Source organism: Athene noctua, chromosome 20 (genome assembly GCF_965140245.1).
Source record: "Athene noctua chromosome 20, bAthNoc1.hap1.1, whole genome shotgun sequence".
Taxonomy (NCBI): domain Eukaryota; kingdom Metazoa; phylum Chordata; class Aves; order Strigiformes; family Strigidae; genus Athene; species Athene noctua.
The window spans coordinates 7940831-7962002 of NC_134056.1; positions in this window are offsets into that span (position 1 = coordinate 7940831).

Genomic DNA, 21172 nt, shown 5'->3' on the forward strand with positions numbered 1-21172 from the left:
CGTGCTGCTCTCCCTGACAGGCAGAAAGTGACTTAGTGTCTGGCTGAGATGGAGAGATCTGTACTGTGGATATTTACCATGGGCAGAAGACACCTCCCATGATCTGTGTAGCTCATAGATTTGCATGTTTAAACAAATTTTTACAGAAGCATATGGGTTTGTTCTCAGGGAAGAAAGTTACTTGTGAGGGTTTTTTTCAGGATTTTTCCAGTTCTTAGTGAGGGTTAAAACCCCACAAGAATGGATCTTCAAAGGGTAGCTCAAGAGATCAGTGCCCTTGAAGAAAAAGATACTGTTAGGAATTGCAGAGATAGAGGCAAAAGTTGAGAATAATGGGAATTTAAGAAAAAGATCTATCTTTGGAAAAAGTTTTGGGCAAGTCATTGAGATTGCTTTGAACTGCCTTCCCTGTGCTGCTGAAACACCAGTGCCTTATCTGCCTTCAGGAAAACCTGCTATTCAGAGGATGCTGTAAAATCGAAATGTTTCTTCTAAGTGTTTGTCAGGACAGAGGGGAATATATCTCACCTGGATTTGTCCAATCCAAGGCATCAGACAGCTTTGGTTTATTCAGACCCTTATGAAATTATTGCCATAAACCTTTTGTGAACTGACTCAGAGCATGCATTTCTTTGACTGCAGTGGATTTATGCTATCTCCAGAGAACCAGCTGAAAGTTCACACCCTACATGGTCCTCTTGGGGAAGAAGAGTAGTCAGCACTGAAGAATGCATTTTGAGGCAGTTTTGAAGAGACTGTTACTGGCTTCTGCCTAGCACAGGTATTAGCACACACTCAACAGGTCTCAAGGCAAGCCCTTAAGTCTAAAGGCAGCTATAGCAAACCTGTGTAAAAATATCCCATCTTGGCAGGAAGTGGTGGGGTTTTTTCTGCACTGCCAATAAAAGAGGGCTGGCAAAAAGGCTACGTATGTCTTACATTGTCAGATTAAGACTTAAGAGATCTTTATTGGATGCACAAGATGTATGCTGCTTGCTCTTCCCTGGGCTAAATGTCATCCCCATGAGAACAAATGCTCTGCCTCACCTCTGCCTTTCATAGCTGAATGCATGTATAATAATCACTCCTACTCAGGCTTTCATTTCAAGTGTCCACTGTCTGTAAGCTGTCCTCATCAGCATCACTCTCCTAAACCTTTTAACATATGAGTTCCTATGTGCTGCTTCTCTGATTCCCCACCCCTTTTTTTTTTTTTTAATATATATGTGTATAATAAAGCACTGAGCTCAAACTGAACACACTCTTCCAATTAAGGCTCTACCAGAGCACAGCTGAGTGGAATAATTGCCTCACTTGTTTTACACAGAATACTCTATTAGCAGTTTGATCTGGGACTCAACATTCACCCAGAATATTTGGTCTTTTTTTTTTTTTTTAGCCCTCAGCAGCACATGAAAAGACAGGTGTAGACTCTGCCATGCCAACTCTCTGAGATTCCAACAAGCTGTTGGTAACAAGCAGCGTAGTCTATCTGTTTCATCTTTTTCATTCCTCTTGTATTTGGAGGGTTTTGCATCTGCTTTTTTTATTACCTTGACATCTTTATACTCATGGAAGGTATATTTTTTTCCTTGAGCCTTCCACTTAGTTGCAGCACACTGTGTAATGCAGTACACAGGATGAAAGCTGTTATCTGATTTGAGTTTAATGTTCAAAAGTCCTCAAGCTGGTTTATCTAAAGATCCTCCCTGTATAATTGTATACTTAGAATTCAGCTGCAGTGTAATAGGGCAAGTGCTCTGTGTTCTGTCTGGAATTTCAGAAAAGATACTATTTATTTTTAAGCAAATAGGAATGGGAAAAAAAAGGAAAAAAATTATCACATAAGAAAATGTATTCAGCCAAGTTGCAGAAAAACCTACCCCAGGGTTTGATGTATTCTGGAATTAGATTGGATTTAAGGACTGAATAGGAGAAAAATCAGTAGTCTGGAGAGATGAGGATTAAAATTCAAAAGCAATAGAAAGACTTGAGGCAGCTCTAATCAAAGAATCAACCCTTTTGGGCTAGGTGCTGTGCAAAAATGTTGTACAAAGTTTCAAAGTGATCCTGGGATTTGAATCCAACTCCTACATGTATTTCCCTTTAGATGCATTTTAAAGCCACTTTATTAATATAATGAAAGAAAATTACTTAAATGAGAAAATGAGCTAGCTGATTTCAGATGATCTAAGTCAATTGTCTCCTAACTGGAATTGTCACCGTGCTCATTCCGGATTCGTTAATATGATCTTCAAATCTGAGGCTGAACATACTGTTGTTATGAAAAGTATTTACAGCCTCCAGCTGAAATACACAGTGAAAACACGGTAAAGAAGTAAATAAATCATAAAGACAAAGAAAGAGGAGAAAGGAAGCGCGACTATGTCATTTTATTGGGGGAACAGAAACAGGGAGATTAATGGTTTCATTTGAAGTTACAGCACAGTCTGTGACAGGATCAGGAGCAGAATCCATGTCTTTGGTTGAAAATTGGGTTTTTGATGAAAAACTTCATGCACTCTCTAAAATTAGGAAAATTTCACCTCAGCTCAGCTAGGAATGCCTTCCGAGAGTTGGGAACTTGGAGGCAGAGGGGAGAGGGCTCTGAGCCCACATCGGTTTCTGTCTGCCTATTTTCACTTCATTGAAGGACTCATTCTAGCTTTGAATTCAGTGGCTACCTGATGGAGCTGATATTCAATGGCCAAACAAGGGTGTCAGACTAGGAGGTATTTCACAGAAATTTTGTTAAAGGTGTACTACATTAAACTGCTGTGAAATTTTATGTATTTTGACTGGAAAATATCAGCCCTTGTTAAAAAGATAGTTAAAAAAATTCTGAGATTTAGCATTCGCAATGAAGGAGATCACTTCTCATATAAAACTGTGAAACTCCTTTAATTTCACACCTGTCAATACTAAACCACCATCTTGTGAAGATTTTACCAGAGAAAGAAAAAAATTCAATAAAACTTTGCAGTATTTCTCAAGCAATCGTGAAATGTCCTGGAGTGTAATTAAGAAAAAAAAACCTTTGTGACATTTTGGGGAAAAATATATATTCAACTCTGCTCACACAGTTCCAGAAAGGAAATTAATTCTACATAAAATGGTAGCCTCCTTAGACTAAGTAATGAGAACAACTGTCTGCTACAGAAAGACTGAAATAACAATGAGGGTTGGTGCAATTTTAATAGGCCATCCCTGCTGCTCTATTCTGGAGACAGAAAAAAAAAAAAAAAAGGTATGGAGGAGGCCACAGAAACCTCCTGCATGGTTCATGGAGACCTTCACAACTTTTGAGACTGCAGAAACAGCGAAGAGATAGAGAAGTGTTGGTCCGACCTGCCAGCAATCCCTGAGCTATCATTGTCGGCTGAAGGCAAGTGACATAAACTTTTGCATAAGATGGGACCAGGGTTTAGGGCACAGTAGTTATAAGATTAAAGGTCGGCCACTGAGCCAGCATGGCCAAGGCAGGCTGATTTCCATCGCAGGGCCTGGGTAGAGGTGCAGTTAGCACCATTCTGAGCTGCTCCTAACTCACCCGTCCTACCAAGCTGTTGCCCAGTTATCAGTTCGCTGTCTGAGGACAACCTTCAGCAGAACTTCAAAGCAAGGCTTGAACTCTCTCCTCTAAATGATGCCTTACAGCCTCTGCTACCAAGCCCTGCTGACGTGCTACCCTCCTCCGTATTTTCCTGCCTTCCTGTGCATCCTCGTTACAGAAAAACTTGCTTTGACACAGACCGGCAGCTCTGAAACATGCCTGTGTACACGGGCACCTACATGCATAGCATTGTCTATGCGTATGTACTTGCTCTCAGAGAATATTTGCTATGTTTTGGTGTGGGTTTTTTTTCCCTGCAGAAATCACTTGACTGCTGAAAAGTCACCAGAGTTTTTTCATACACTTCTCTTTCGCAGCAGCAAGGGCATAAAGGTGCCAATGGAAAATTGCTTTGGTACCTTGAACTGTAAATGATGCTGTTTTCATGATTCATCAAATTCGTCTGAAGCAGAGGTGGCGTGTCAGCAGGGCTAGGCAAAGTTTAAAACATAATAGGGCCCAAGAGGTGAGAGACATGTCTTTCATTTCAGTGGAGCATCTTTGAAGTGACTGCTGGAAATAATTAGGTTCCTTGATTTCCATTGCCATTTGGTGCTCTTCACGCTAATCAGAGTAACTGCACATTTGCATGAACTGAAGGGAATAGAAGTATTTCTTATTAGAAAGAGCCCATAACAAAGATAAAGGTCTCTTGGCTTCAGAATTCGTTGTCCCTGCAATTCTACACTGCACTTCATGTCTTGCCAAAGATGAGGTGAAAAATGTGTATTTAATATTTATTAAAGAGCCTCAGATCTTTAGAATCTTTAAACTTTGGTCCTGCTAAATATTCCAAACTCTTTTTATTTATTAATAAATGTTTCATTCTGTCTTTTCCAAAAGCTGAATGAAGCTCTTAGGTCACACAGCCAGTGAGATGAATCACAGAGGGGAAATGGAATAAAATCTGATTCCAATCACTTTGAAGGATTCTTTAAGGACTTTAGGGGTCCAGTATTTAAAGAAGGGAGTGGGAGTTGTGATGTGTGACCTTTCCCATCCAAACTCAGCATTAATTTATAGTTCTTTTATGATCCTGAGCACGTCAGCTTCACCCCCCTGTATCTCATTTTATCTATATGTAAAATTAGAAGAGTAAAAATATGACCCTATTTTACAAAGGTGTAACAGGTCTTAATAAATTTCTGATATTAAAGTGCTGTGAAGGCTTTGCTTTATAAAACACAGGCTATGTTTTCAAAAGAGCTCAGCTCTTATTTAGACACCTCTGCAAGAACCCGAGGCACTGAGGGTGCCTTATATCCTGAATCTTTGCAAATATCTGGTTATGAGAATCTCAGTGATCTCTGTGGGACGCTGAGCTCTTAAAGCAAACAGATTTTACTTATATGCCAAAATTGGAAGTAAACTCCTTTGAAAATCTCTCCCTAATTTGAGAAAGTTGAATGTAGGGGAATCCAGTCCTGAGATCTCTTGATCCTCTAAATGAAAATAGTTTGAAAAGGGACTTGTCATAAGGCTTTGGTTATATGGAGGACTCCTGTTCTCACTGAGGACAGTGGAAGTTTTGAAATAGATTTCTAAGGAGCCAGGATGTTTCTTCCCTGGGGTTCTCTGCCGAACAAATTTTAACAATGAGGTTAGATGAGAAAACTTGGTAAGAAAGAGAGACCAAGTAGCATTTGTGTCAACAATTAAGGTCTCCTTTGCTTTTGATTTACTTATTTTATTACAAGTACATTATTCTTTCTGTCAATAGGTGTTCCTGAAAGATGTGGCAAAATGTTTGTTTCAGTTACTTAAAGTGAAAAGACTTCACTTAATGACAGAGTGATTGAGGGATTGAAATTATGCTCTTGGTATCTGCAAAATATGTTCTTACCCTTTTCTGATATTCTCCTTCCTTCAACCATTCCTGCAGTGTGGAATTGTCCAGCTGTTAGTTTGAAGTACACTTTTATCCCATGAACCTCCCGTGGCTGTAGCTAAAACTCTGAGGTCAAGGAAATTATAACAATTTGAATGAAGTTTTCTCCAACAAAAGCTGGTACCAAGGCTTCTACTGCTTGCGGTCCCTGTGGGATCACTGAGGTAGACTGTAGAATTTATATAGCCCCAGCTGTGTACAGCCAGACCTCAGGATGCTTAGGCATAGAAATCAATATTTGTTCTTTTATTCTGGAGAATGAATGAAGGCTTTTCCCAGGGATGCTCTGTTTTCCATCCAGGTCTTCTCCTTCATCATACGTTGGTGTTGCTATGAAGATGGATTCATAAAAATGCTGATACCTGGGGACACAGATATTTAATCATGGAAATATAGGGCAGCTACATTGGAATTCATGTTTTCTCCAAACTTTTACTGAACTGATGGAATAAATATCTGCCTTCAGCTTCCTTAAAGGTGGAGAAAACACTTTCAATGATCTATAAGTGTGAATTGCAGGAAGAAGAGGTGGGGGAGTGAAGGGTGGGCAAGCAGATGGGTTAGAGCTTTAGAAACACCCCAGAATATGGACAATATAAGGTAAAAAAATATTATTCAGGAGGCCCAAGTAAGAGGGTGTTTTAAAGCAATAGATAGCATTCCGACATAGATTTTTCTATGATCTATGACAAGTATACATTTGTCGTTGTAAAACTGTGACATACATGAACATATATTAGTCTCACAATTGAGCCATACATGACATGCTATTTAAGCATGAGATTCATATCTTGCTTTTCTCATGTAAAAATTTAGTGTTTTACCTAACCCAGCTTCCTAAGCTTTCTCTGTAGCCAAGGGAGAGGCAGACAGCTTCTCTAACAAAGGTTTATAAAATACGATGAATGACACTTTAGAGTTGTCTATCCATCTTTATGTTAATAATAAAAAGAGCCTGGAAAACTACCTTGAACAATTCACAATTCACATAAATCCAGATTACTGAAGTGAAACATGTTGCATGCTAACTGTAGCAATTGTCATTGTGTTGGAGACAGGCAGAATTACAGCATCTGTTGTCACCAAATTCACGTGGTACAACTTTCTCTGGCTGAGGTTTAAGTTCATTTAATGATTATTTTGTGATGCTTCTTTATTTCTTGTCCATAGTTAATCTCTTATCAGGTTTACAGTTTGGGGGAAAAGCAGTCATATATCGTCTCCAGACCATTAAGTGCTGCGATGGCTTCAGGGGAACCTGTTTGCCTGCCTGAGATCACCTATCTGTGACCTAAGATTTCTTCTTCCAAATTCAACTCGATCCACAGCTGACCCAAAGATAATGTATTAGTCACAGCTCTGGTTCTCCTGGTGCAGATGGATTTCAGAATCAGTTCAGTCTAGACTGTGGCCATTTTTCAGTGTTTGACTATGTGAATTCATAAAGATTTTCATTCCTTTACTGCTTGTTTTTGAGGAAGAAAATCTCTGTGCAGATGCTGTCACTTTCTGCTTGCAGTGAAGAGGTAGTCCAGAGTGTGAATTTCTGTGCTTTTCTGACTGTTCTTCAGAACTTGTCATGAATTCTTCATAGCAAGTGACAAATCACCTTCCTAAATCCTCCAAAGGCCTTTCCCCAATAACCATTTTGGAAGAACTGTTAATTCATTTTAGAAGTCTATCCAGAGTGTTATTAAAAAAAAAAAAAAAGTTCAATTCAAGAGAAGAAAATCGTATACAAAACATAAACTTCTTTCCATATCCTGAGAGTGAAAAAAAAAGACATTGCTCCAAACCATATTTCACAGGCTTTTTTTCTTTTTACCCCAAGTTTCCAGAAGCTCATGCAGTGCCACTGAAATTTTAGGAGCATTGAAGTTGTTGCTAGTGAACTGCATGGGGCCGTCTTGAAAACAACGTCCGTTCACCAAGTGGCCTCAGGGAGGAAGCCCTCTCCTGCTAATTTTTTCTGAAGGTAGAATAAAAAAACACAAGTGAAAAGAGAACAAAGCTTTTGAAGGTGCCTCCACATTTTCGTTTGGAAACAAAACATTTATAAAGTTTTGCTTTAATTCCCTTAGATCTTAGTTATAAAGTTTTTTTACAACTTTTTAAATGCAGAAAATGTAGCTAAATTCAAAGGCACAGTGGGAAAGAGACATAAGCTTGAACCATAGGAGTTGTAGTTTCTAGTAAACATTTCTCTTCTTGCCACCAGTGGAAGGCTTCCATGGCTGAATTTAACCTAGGGGCTGCTTACTACCAATCAAGACCTTTGGATCTCTGTAGGCCGATTCCCCAATTACTTACCAGATTGGAATTAAAGACGGGAAAACATAATAGCTTTGTTAATTAAGCAGGAAAATCCTCTTGACCTGGGCAGGTGCTGTGATGTTTCTGTGGAACACCTGCAGGATATCTTCAATAGATTTATGAGTTACAAGACTGACTTTCAGCTGCTAAGGAGTGCAGTTTGATTTATCAAGGTGGATGATTCCCTTACCCCAGGGAATCTCATTTTCTTACAGGTGGATTTTTCTCTTTACAGGTAGTGTTTTCTTGCTTAAAGACAAATCGTTGAAGACTTTGTTACATATCCCAGTGGAGAGAAGCATCATCAGAGTGGGCTGAAAATAATGCTAAGATTTGCAATGTCTCCAACAGACTCTCTACAGGTCCCAGATAACAGTGAGGTTTGTGGTTGACGACACATATGATTTTAATATGTTGTGAAAAGAAGCTAAATTTCTAGTTCCTCTGTTCATGCAGGCTATTGGGTACTGGATGGTCCAGTGGATACTAAAAGATACGGTCTCAAAAAATGAAGTTCTGGCTCAACATCAGGTTGCACTTCAGCCAAGTTCAGCTGTCTGAAAAAACCAAGTTGTATAGATATATGCTGGGGTGGGAATGTTAGATTAAATGCTCTGATCCTTTGCAATATCGAAGATGCACCAATTTGATATTAAATCTGGGATCTCTCCTATTCTAGTGAAATAGAGACCAAGGCAAATCATTAGTCACCAACTAATCAAGGTCTTTAGCTGAGGAACTAAAGCTCTTTTTTCCCTCTCACCTATTTCAGGGAAAATTGGGATCCAAGGTGATGTGTATGAGAAGCAGTTTCCACACACTCCAAAATCAGAGAATACACTTCTTGTTAGATGATGTGGAGTACTTAAAGGCAGGAAGAAAATTGTATTCAGTGCAGACTGCTCTCTTGAAGGAGAACAAGGTTTTGCTTAGTCCTATGATCTTGCTGAGTCTTCATAGCTGAGAGTTAGCTGTTGCCCAGGGGGCATGAGTGCTTACAGCATGTAACACACATATACACATATATATCTAAAAGACAGTAGTCTCTTGTGGATAGAAATATGGTCAGCTGAAGGCAGACTCTGTACATGACCTACGTGTCTTCCTTCAATCGGTTGTGAGATTCATCTCAAAACTCCTCCATGAGAGAGGGCAGTGCTACTGCCACTGTTTCTCAGAGAGGCAATGGACACATGGAGAAACTCCTTGACTTGCCTAAAATCATAACTGTGACTTCTGGAGGATTGGAGGAGGCAGCAGCTGGTCAAGGAATTGATCACAACCCTTCTGAGAGTGCCATGATGATTAGAATAGCCTGCTTTATCTGCAGATAGGTGTAATTCCACTCTTTTACCCAGCCTTTTGTCTGCCTTGTCTTCTGAGACAGCAGACTCTTTAGAATAGGTACCATCTGATATTTTATATAGCACTTAGTAAAATATAGTCCCAATCTCACTGAGCCTCTAGGCATTACCATAATCAGTGCATTAGGGGTCATTTTTTCAGACAGAGATTTGAAAATAACTTTGAGGAGTCTTTTGTAATGAAAGTTTTCGTTTGCCACTCTCTGGAGAGGAGGTGGAAAGGGGGAATTTACGTTCTCTCTCTCACACACAGAATTGCACATCTATATTGAATCTTGAAGAAGATGTAAGTCCCCAGCTCCCACAAAAGAAGTGGAGCATTCTGGGTATTTTGGAGAAGGAAAAAAAAAAATGTTTTGAAAGAGCCAAGATATTTAGCTTTGAAAATTAGCTACTCAGCAGGCCAGCATTAAAATTAATTTAATGGAGTGTAAATTAACATACTTGACACTTTTTTGATCATTTTTCATAGACAGTGCTGACCGATGGAAATAAAAGCCTTTTCCCTCATGAGGTTAGGCCAAGAAAATTCACAAATTTACCACTCCCACCCCATGGGGTGCTTTTTCCTTCAGGAGTCAATGTAGTACATCAAATTTAAGTCTTTAAATATTAAGCATTGGAATACACTTTTGCATATAATAAACCAACTTTAAAAAAAAAAAAACGTTTCATTCATTGACACTGGAATGTGTAAAGAATTTTCCTTTCAAATAAGCTGTGGAAGTTAATTAAGTTCATTCAGAGTTTATAGCAAGGATTCTCTAAAAAGTAGAGAGGAATATTTATAACCTATTCCAAAAATACAGCATGGTGAAACTTTTGATATGTTGATAAGCGATAAGAATGTCATTTGAGGTTTATTTTTTTAATAATAATTTAATTGTCATTGTAAAATGCCTCATAGTTGGGACAGATTAAATTGCCACAAAACCCATTACTGAAATTCATAATCCCCCATAAATGTAAAGTGTTTGCTGCTGTGCCATAAATAACCACACTCGTTCCAGGAAAATGAGGTGCAGGAAATAAATTAACAAAATCCAAACACATAGGACATTAGGTTGCAACAATTTGCTCTAGATGCTGCTGACGGGAATTCAGCTGAGCCCAGAGGAGAGGCAAATTCAATGTTTAATTATGGCCTCAGTAAATCATGCCCCCTCTGTGTGTTTTGCCATATTGACGAGGTTCAAAGATTATTTCACAGTCCAGTTCAATAGCACTGGTAAAGTATGTACATTTCAGATGTCATTATACTTGAAAAGGTCTGAAGAGCACAATATTTCTCCAAAGATGTGTAGGATCCACTCATGGTTAAATGAAGGGAGGTAAATCAATTTTTGTTAGTCTCATGCAAAAGACTCTGGGTCTGATTTTCCATCATTTGCACCCTCAGTGCTCGATTTACCTTGCGTATGGTAGGAGTGAAAATACAGTAATATTTCAGAACTTCCCATCATTTTAAATGGCCACACAAAGTTCAGACCTCTGACAGGTTTGATCTTTTAGCTGGAGTGTGGCATTAACCACAACTTGACTCCAGAAGAAATCAAGGTGCAGTGATACATGTTGGAAAGAAGATGGAAAGGCTGGGGAAGGACATAGCGGGTGGGAAAAGGAAATTTTAAACAACTTAATTGTCACACAGAAATGGCATCTGTAGTAAACATATTGAACTGATAAACAATGCAGCTGCTACAGATTTCACACAGAGAAGTAAATGCCGTGGCCATATGCAATTCATTACCTGCGTTAATTAGGGAATAAAAAAAATAAAAAAAAAAAAAGGAAGAAATTCTAGGGAAAGGAGACAAATTGGATCACCAGAGAGAATCTGTGTGTGTGAACTGCACATCTGTCCTGTCCCAGGACTATGTAAGAGATCCTCTACTCTAACTTCTGGCCAAGGCAAGAAGATTATCTTTCCTGCTCCTGAATAATGCAGTGGGCACTGCTACTAACTTGTTTACATTTCCTGGGAGAAGAGAAGAGAAGAGAAGAGAAGAGAAGAGAAGAGAAGAGAAGAGAAGAGAAGAGAAGAGAAGAGAAGAGAAGAGAAGAGAAGAGAAGAGAAGAGAACAGGCCTTTCAATTGCCTGTTCTGGATACATATGCTCTCTCAGTTTTTCCAGCCACATCCTTCTCTGCTGATCTGAAGTAAAATCCCACCAGTTCAAAGCAAAATTAGACCTCTCTGTATGACACTTTGATTACAGTGCATCCCCAAAATGCAGCTGGTCTCTGGTTTTGAAGCTGGAATAGACTCCAACACTGATTACAGACACTGAAGGCACTTTGGATTATGGAGGGCTACAGGGATGGAACATTTCTGCTTCTCAGCCAATTACCACCTGAACCCACCAAGATGGTCTCCCTTCCACATTTAACAAAACCAGCAGGAACTCACCTTGAAGAGACTTCTGATCCACTCCTGCAGACATGAAATAAAACTAAAGACTCCTTATTAGTCAGTTGGAAACTCAGGGACAGCCGCTGAAAAATAGTTACAAAACCTCTCAGCTTTTAAATAGGGTTTCATGTTAGTACTGTAAATTAATGTAAATGTCATTTTAAAAGAGAATATGGAATAAAAACCTAATAAAGCTGCACAGCACTGCAGGGGTGGTAAGTAAATTGAAGGAATATTTGATTAGATTTCAAATGCTGCTCTTTAATTTGTATGCTCTCACTTATTTCCCCCTTGCCCCTCCCCATGCTTTCCTCATCTATTATATCTGCTGGTGCATAGTGAATTTTACAGTCCTACCTAAAAGGTCTCTCTCACTGCTGCATGAAAACCCACATTCGTTAGGATCCATGTGGTAACAGCTTCCTCCAGACTGTGCCCCAAGAGCAGGAGGGGAGACATGAACAGCGCAAATTCCTTCCCAGCGATGCCATGCGTGTGCCACTGTCTGACGCGAGCAGTGAGATCTTCTTCAACCCCATGCCCTTCGTGTGCTGAAAATCAGAGTGATTGCAGCCCAAACACCCCAGAGGCACACTCCTGCGACAGGAAGGCAGGTTAGCAGAGGAGACTCTTTGGCAGTTGCATCTCCCTCCCTAGAGCAAAGCCATGCTAAGATTGAGTAAGGCTTAACTTCCAGTGTAAACTGTGTCGGTAGAGACCTGGAATCCTAGGACTGGGATGTTAAATTGAAGAGTTTTAGGGAAACAATCAAGAGACTTGGTGAAAGCTCCCATGAGTTGTCTATCTGTAATTCCAGCAGTGCAGGCACCCTGCTAATGGTACCAGTGCTGTGGTCCAGGCACCAGGACAGCCTGAGCTCATGCCCACAGTGACCTAATTGCATGCACTCAACTTTGCAGTGAATTGGGACCCTCTGAGATAACAGTGCCAAGATACAAATGCAAGGCAAAGACTCCTGGTAGAGGCATATTTTCCTGCTTCTTAAAGTTCTTACCTGGCAGAAAGCTCTGTTCTGGTTTAACAACAGCAGCCTTGTAGTAGGGATAATGATCCAAAATCTCTACATCCTTTAGCTACTTCTCTTTTGCCTCAGTGAACTGCTATTGTGGACTCACTGCGGCTTCAGACTGGTCTTCTCTACACCGGTCAGGCTCTTATCTTCGTTCCCTGAGCTTTGGCCAGACTTGCAGAAGAAATGTGCTTAAAGGCTCTTCTGTCTCAGGCAGAGTGTTATCTTGGCATTGCTGAGCCTTTGCTACTCTCTTCTCAGGTGGCATCAGTCACGTCCTTGCAGTTTGAAGCCAGAAACTATCTATCTCCTTCATCCTTATACATATTTTTTCTTGAGCTGAGCAAAGATTGACCTCTCTGTGTCCTTTCTATTCCCCTGCTGCTTAACAGACTGGCAGGACTCTATGCTTTTCTCTTAGAGATCTGAGGGCCGGTCGCAGTGTGTCTATCAGCCTGAGCTGTCTGTGTGTTCATGCTTCCTCAGATAATAATACTAACAAAGAGCAACAAGCATCTGTTTCTGTTTTCTCATTTTCAAATCCATCCCTTCCAGGAAGACAGGAAATGATGGGACAGTGGAGATGAGACTAGTCAAGGTGAGGATTCTTAGCAGTATTTCATTATTCCTCACTAATTTCTTCAACCGCCAGAAAGTGGTGAAGCAGCAGGTAAGAGTGCCTTCAAAATCAGGCTGACTGTATTGAGTAGATAAAACCGCATCCTGATGGGTGGAAAAACAAGCAAAGATGGAGGAAACTCCCTTTAGGAAAATACCCAGTCTTAATGAGCCAGCAAACTTGCCTCCCTTTTTGCAAGGCAGTATCACTGAGCCTCAATGCCTATGTGGGATTTTAGTTTTAGTGTTTGTTTCTGTTGCTGCCTTAAATGCCTAGGGACAGATAAGAATGACAAGCAACATAAATTAATGATGCATGGGCTCTGTTCTGCCTGAGTGGGAGAAGAGATGGAAACAGGGAATGGGACGTTTGCTGCAATGCAAAGTTTGGCCATATGACACATCAGTTTTGCCTTATCAGACTGCTATAAGAGTTGTGATAAGATAATGACTCAGCTAAGCAAAGACGAGACTCACACTTTCCTTATGCTCTCACCTGCACAAAGGAAACGAGTTGTTGGACATTGCTAGATGATCTGACTTTGTCCAGGGACATTACCAAAATTGCGAAAATGGCCAGTTCACTGCTAACAGACTTTCTGTAGGTATTACACCTTCTTCCTCCAAAACATAAAATGTAGCATTGGTAATACCAGCCATTTGGTCATGACTCACTATTCTTTTACAGATCCTGTCCCAAAGCTAAATTTATAGCAAATGAGAAAGGGTCAGGACTTTCAGCAGAAACAGACTGAAGAGGAAACTTTTAATGAGTTTTTCTTGGAGACCATCAAACCGTCAAAAGAAACCTCCAAAAAATCAACTGGAAATACAAAACTTGGCTTTCCTTTGATGTTATCCTCTACATGGTCATTTTGAGGAGTCTCAAGGATCTCAAAGGGAAGATCATTGAGGAATGGCAATATGCAGCTACTCTTTCCCCCCATCTCAAAGGATGGGGCTGCCTTTGCAGGACACCTGCACCCTTGCAGGACTGTGTAGAAACTGTGCTGGGCAAAAGTGCAAATGTTTCAGCTCAGTAGTGTGGCACCATGTTTGCAGAGAAGGACTTTGAGCTCAGGGATGCTCCTTGTTTTATATATGTATGCAATCAGCTTGAACCCCAGGGAGCTCTTCTTGGTGACTCTATTTCAATTGTGTGGCACTTGTGTGTGCACGGCGTTGGCTGGGTCCTCTTTTATGTCTCTCAATTTGCTTAAATTTCCTAGCCCTGGCCAGGAAGAACTGTAGTTACTGCACAGCCTCTAACCTCTCTCTTTTCATCTCTTTCCACCTCTCTGGGGCACTTGTCTCCCACACTGAAAATTATCTCTGTCTTCATCCTCCATTGGCCGTTATTTCCAAGGACCGCACACTGCGTTTTCTTATCTCTTTCTCACTCCTTTCACTCCTCTCTGAAAACTCGTCAATCAATCCAAATTGTTGCAACAACCAGTGGGAAGCCTCTAAGCTTGTTGTTATTGATTTGAATAATGCAAATATTAATGAGTGGAAAACTCATTAAGAGGAAGCAGGAGAATTCTCACTGACAATCCACCTCTGCTGTAATGCCAGGTAGATCCTGCTACAAACAGGAGAAAAATGATCAAGCTTTTAATTCGAGCTCCACTGGCATGCTTATATCTGCTCCACAGCCTAGATACTCTGTCATCCATGTGGCCATATTTTTAAGAACGATGCTCTGCTTACATGCTCTATACAATACGTTTGAAACTGATTAATCAGGAATTGTCCAATCTCTTTATACTGAAGCATCAGTAAAACAATTACTTTAAGGCTAAACGAGGTCCGCTGAAGAATCACTTGATTAAATTGAGAATTTACAATAAATAAATACTTCAAATATTTCATTACTGATGCTCCAGGGGGAAAACAACTCTGATTAAGTCAAAGAAGGGGAAAAATATTTAAATTTGAATAAGTATGATGGACTGGCTATTGTGTTGGTGTAAATCAGCATAACTCCAATGAATTTACTATGTCTATGTCAGTCTGAGTGAGCTGAGTATTGGATATAGTGTATTATTTCTCACTGAATTCAGTGGGGATATTGTCTAAAAGGAACTGGAAATAAAATGTTTTCATGCCATTCATTGCTCTGACATTTTCTTGCTGTGCTTCTTTTTTGGAGAATCACTCTACATGCCTTTTATTCAGGTACCCATCTTTAATCTAGGGCTCGTAAGATTTATATGTATCACAAGGTGCTTGTGAATCTTAATGAGCAGTATTCAGGAAATGTCATTTCTTGAAAGTTGATGCCCAGATGCAATGGATCATGCAGTACAGCAGAAGTATTTTCAGTTTCTTATTAACACTGTATGGAAGAGATAAGGAGTAATCATTAAACAGAAACATTTTTTTAAATGCAGAGTTGAGGTGGATGCTGTAAACACACAAAAGCCAGATCATTTTCAAGATGAAGGGTCAACATTTCCAAGCTTCGAAGTTTTAGGCTTCTAAATCCCAGTTCGGAGACCAAATACAGTGAGACTCAAATAACATAATACCTATGTTAAGCACCCACAGACCCCTTTTCCATTCTGTGTGTCCAGTCCTTGTACTATTTCTCACGCAGGTGCAATTCGGTGTAATACAGCATCAGAGAGAGGTAGGGTAGAAGTTACAGAGTTTAATGGCCTGCCTGTGACCTGCCAAAAGGCTGCAAATGAGCCATGTACTATCTTTGCACCTCTTGATTGCTTTCCAACTCTGCTGTTCCTCTGCAGCATTCAACCTACTGGGGACAAGGACTGGGTCTTACAAGGTTTTGTTTGTGTCTGGCACAGTAGGGTCTCAGCCTTGATTGGAACCTCTTGTCATAGGTTTTAGCAGAAACAGCAAAAATACAGACAGGAAAAATTGAGGAATTACAATTACAGGATATAACAGCACAGGAAATTGTAATGCAAGACAGCATGACATCTATAGGTTGGAAGAGCAACACTTTTCAGGGTATACTTGTGCACTCAGTAAACTGGGAGTCTAATTTTTTTACTTTTCCGTGTAGTGGAAGTACATCACTGTCCAAAAATTATGCTAAATCAAAGTGTTGGGCCTTTTTACAGTGATAGCACTGCATAAAAGCAAAGACAAATGTATCTGAAGCCATGAAAATCAGTTAGTATTCTCAGCCACCAAATAAAAAAAATCCCCTGCAAAACATCAGAAGAATTTTTCAACATCTGAATAAATTCAGCTTTTTATTTCATGCACAGACAACCTTAAAGTACCCATATACTTAAAAGAAGGGTGTTTATTCCCCTACAAAAAAATAATAAAAAAAAAAATCATAATTTACAGGAAACAATCTTGAAAAATTTTGCTCATGAGTCTTTTCAAATAAAAAGTTTTAATCTTTTTATAATTAGGGAATAGAGTTAGAATGCCTCTTCCACCATAATTAATGGCTGGTTCTTCGTGGCAGAAAAACATAAATCTCAATACTGACATTTGCTATAATGTACCTAAACAGGCCTTGGTGTCACTGCAACAATCTTATGGATTGCTCACCAAATGAACTAATGCTCTTTTTGTGTTTTTCATAGCAACTGAGGTGTATTACATTCATGATTTCAACACTGGTTAAAAGCAATTGCATTTTTTGCTGGTTACACGGTGAGGAGAGGCCATGTAGCTGAGCTAGAGGTGCCAGCTGAAGTGAATGATAATTTGAAGGTTTTTTTCCATTATTTTTCCCTTAGGAAGATGTATATAAGACAGAACTTTCAACTGGAGTGGGTTGAGAACATTCAGATAAAAGAAAAAAAGAATGTATAAACTAGCAGCTGAACTTCTGCTGAAACACAGTCCCTGGAAAAAGGGGGAATCCTGAAAGTTCACTAGGAGTTTGCACTAATGCATTTCAGCTTAACAATCAAATAGAAGCAATTAGATTTTCTGTATAATTCATAAAATCACAGAAGAAAATCTGAAAAAATACCCTAGCATTTCTTTTAAAATTAGAATGAAGACATTTTCAAAATATTTCAGTCTTAAGTGATAAAAGCGGTTCTATTTATGTTTAGAAAAATCATTAAGAGTCTTTTTCAGTCTAGCAGACATTATAGCAACGTCACTGACACAGAACTGAATTGAGTGGAAAATGAAGTATGTTATTTTTTTAAAAAAATGTGTTAATGAATTAGTAGAACGTCTACTATGGGATGTGAAGAATTTGCTATTTCTCACAGTCCTAAGGTACTGAACTCCGTGTTGCGGTACCTACCACTAGAGTACTGTTGAGTAAATCCCTTTCTATCAATGGAAGCTAGGAATCTTTGACGTACTCCATCTCAGGCAAATAAGGGCAAGGTCTGTGGTTTGGAACATAACATCTAATGTCAGAGTCAGTGGCTTGAGATACCCTGCAATATCTCATGAGGATAATGATTTTATATAGAAGTAAATTAGTCTGACAGCTGAAGTAGGGTTGTCTCCGTAATGGCTCACAACCAATTATATATATTTTTCTCTATATAAGCAGTGGCTACATACCATCACTAAGATGTCTCACTAATGGGTTAAAACATGGAGGAACAAAAAGTAGTCCAGTCTCCAATGTGTGTGTGTTCTCCACGAAATGCTCCTTCCTTTCTGCTTCATAAACTAGTGCCCTTGTCTCCCAAACATCTACAGATGCAATACAAACAAATCAAAGCCCCCATGCATTTTCAGTGCTTAGTGGCTCATCCTTGGCCTTCCTTATCATAATGCAAGCAGTAGAAATCATGTCCCGTGGCAGGAAATTAGGATTCAGTGTAGGACTGAACTGCCCATGTTTCGACCATGCTGATTCTGGCTGTATTCCAAAGATTGCTTGCCGGTGTGCTCAGGGGTTCGAGGTCTCCCCTCTGCCCCTTTGACTGGGCTGAACCTTCCAGAGCTCGGTGGCTGTTGCCCCGGGCTATGTTTCTATTTTATTTGTAATCCTTTGAAAGCAATAGCCAGTTCTGGCAGATGAATTATATTCTGTCGAGAAGCAGCAGGGGATGGCTGGGACTGTCTCTCTCTCCCTCTCTCCCTGAATTCTAATTTAAAGAGAGGAAACAAGATTTCATTGAATTTTAACAAATTAACCATTAATCACTTATGAAAACCTCCTGATGAGGACATGGATCGCCTGGGTTATGAATGGGAACAGCTTCATTTTGCTGTGATTGTTCGACCAAGTTAATCCCCAGCTCTCTTTCTTTACCTCCATCATGCTCCTCACCTTGTTCCCTGCCTCCCTCATTGCTGTGTGCTCTTGTCTTCTTTCCCCCATCTCCACCCAACACATATGCCTTGCTCTCTCTTGTCCTCTTCCCTGGATGCCCAGCCCCTGCTGAACCCATCTCTGAATCATTTTTGATGTCATGCTGAATATGGAAATTAAGGAAAAAACAATGTCTTCCGCTGGCTGTGTGGTGTGAATATTTATGAGGGAGCCAGCAAGGAAGCTAAATAGGAGCTATGAGTGAGCCAGCCAGCGAGGATGGCAGCTGACAAGGGCTCATTCAGCAGCACATCCTTGGCTGCCGGCAGAATCCCAGCAGAGTGGGGGCTGTGTGAGTGACAGGGCGGCAGCATCCTTGCCTGGGCAACATAAAAAACTGAGCTGCAGCTGTTTCTCTGCTTCCTTTTTATTCCTCCCTTCTCCAGCTGATCAATTTCAGCTACAAAAATAATAATAAAAAAAATCCTTGGATGTTGTTCAGCTGCAGCAGACGATTAGGCCTTAAAAATCAATGTTTATGTTCAACAGGGCTATAAAAACCAGTGCTCCCCTCCACTTATCAAATCAGAATTGGAATCAGAAAAGCCCCTTGGCTCATCATACAGAGGTCATGGATGGTGGCACGTGGTGATGAAAATCTCTCTAAGTCAAGGCTCTCTCCTGTGATGGTTCTCCTCCTCCTGCCTATACTCCATAGCAGAGTCTTTCACACAGGGAGACATCACTCTGCTAAACACCACACAAAGGCCCAGAGTGTAGACGGGTACCAGAGACCCGGGGGTAGTGGGGAAAGATGCCATATGTAGGTCTGCTGGAGTCAGACCCAGATGGAGCTCTGAAAAATGCTATCTCTATTTTTTCCCTTAAGAATAAAGCAGACTTAGGAAGGAAACTGATCTGGAGCTGGGTTGGTCATGGACCAGCTGGAGTAAAACAAAAGTCCTGAAGTGAACCATTGATCTTTTTGCTTCCCCTGAGGTCTGCAGAACCTCTGCAAGGTGATTATTTTGTTAGATGGACTGCGGGGATAGGAGTATTCCTGCTGCCAGGGACAGGATGCATGTGGAGCAAGGAGAGAAACTCTACCTCTCCAAGTCACAACCTTTAATGTAATAAATCCTTTAATGTAATAAATCCTGCAGTGGAGATGCTGGTGGTTTCTAACTTACTTAGTGTCGGAAGTTAATATAAAATAGACCGGTTTTTGATTGTGGGGTGTGTAAATCCCAGTGATTGAGCTGTGCTGCTTCCCTGAAGAACAAGATAATTTCTCTTCCTTGGCTGGATGGCATCACTTTAAGTGTCTTGAGAATGGCAGGTCCTCCCAGAAGGCATGTTTTAAATGATCTAGCAATTAACTGCCAAAGGAATGGGTGTCTGAGAATCAGTGCCCCAGATGGCACCAAACAGGCCAGGCGATTCCATTTTTGCAGTGGTGAACCACTCAGACACCACCTCACTGAGGTTGCACAGAAGTGACTTCTGCAGTTACTTTTCCTAGCCCAGACCCAGGATTTTTCCCATCCAGTATCTTTCACCAGTTCCTCTTCAGAGTGTTCCGTACTGACCCTTCTTGTGGCTGATTGCAAACTGAAGCCCATGACTTCTTGTAATGATGTAGGACTGTGAAGCTCCCTCCTTAATTATATTCTTTTTGCAATCTTTTGCCTTGTCTGACTCAGTTGGAAAATCTTTTCATTTCGAGACACATACTGTGGGTTGTACATATGGCTGGGCTAGAAATTGGTCCGCCTGGGTAATCCTGTTTATCCTTCTTGCATACACAACATTTCTGGTTGCAGACTTAGTGTTTTCTGAGGATTTTCATCCTTTTCCCACCAAGCCTTCAAAAGAGGAACCCAAAGCCTGTGGTGAGCCACAGGCCAACAGATGGACTTGATGGCAGAAAACAATCTGAAATACAAAATAAGAAAGCAAGAGGGTGAATCTAATAAGGTGGATGAAAATACTGATGTATAAATACCATGGGACAGTATGTTGGAATATATCACCAGTGCCATAGGAAAAAGTGGTTCTACTGTCTGGCATCGCAGAAAATAAGATGTCTGGAACATGCTATAAACTTATGGAACCAAATCACTGCAATATAGGAGACTTTTAAATTAAAATTGATTAGGCTATCTATCTCCATTGATAAATGGTACTGAAATCCTTATAGGCGACCTAGGCAAAATCACCCTGACACTCCTAAATTTTGTACCTTTGCTCATCCTCCAGTTCATAGAGACATTTATATGAATTGTGTGGGCAAAAATAAACTTGAAAAGCCAAATCTCAGTTTTCTTATTTCCAGGGGGGCTCAGGTATGGCTGCAACATAAGATGCTTTAAAGAAACCTGAATATCTTTGTGTCCCCAGATGTATCGCTATTTGGTTATTAGTCATGATTAGTCGTTTTCTCGGTTGTTAAGTCACTTGAAAGATCTTTCCTCAACTATCGCTTGTATTAAACTCCACTTACTTACTCATTGCAATCTATCGGTCATTTTGATGGTAAGAAGTTCAAAAAACTTGAGAATAGAAGGCAGCTTATTCCAGATTTGTCTTCAGTTAAATGAATAAAGCTACACCAAAAATATTTTACATGACACGTACAGCTAGTGCACATTGTATGCATGCTGTCCCCAACTTTGGACATATAGTTTCATTAAAAGATTTGTGGGAGGAAGTACAG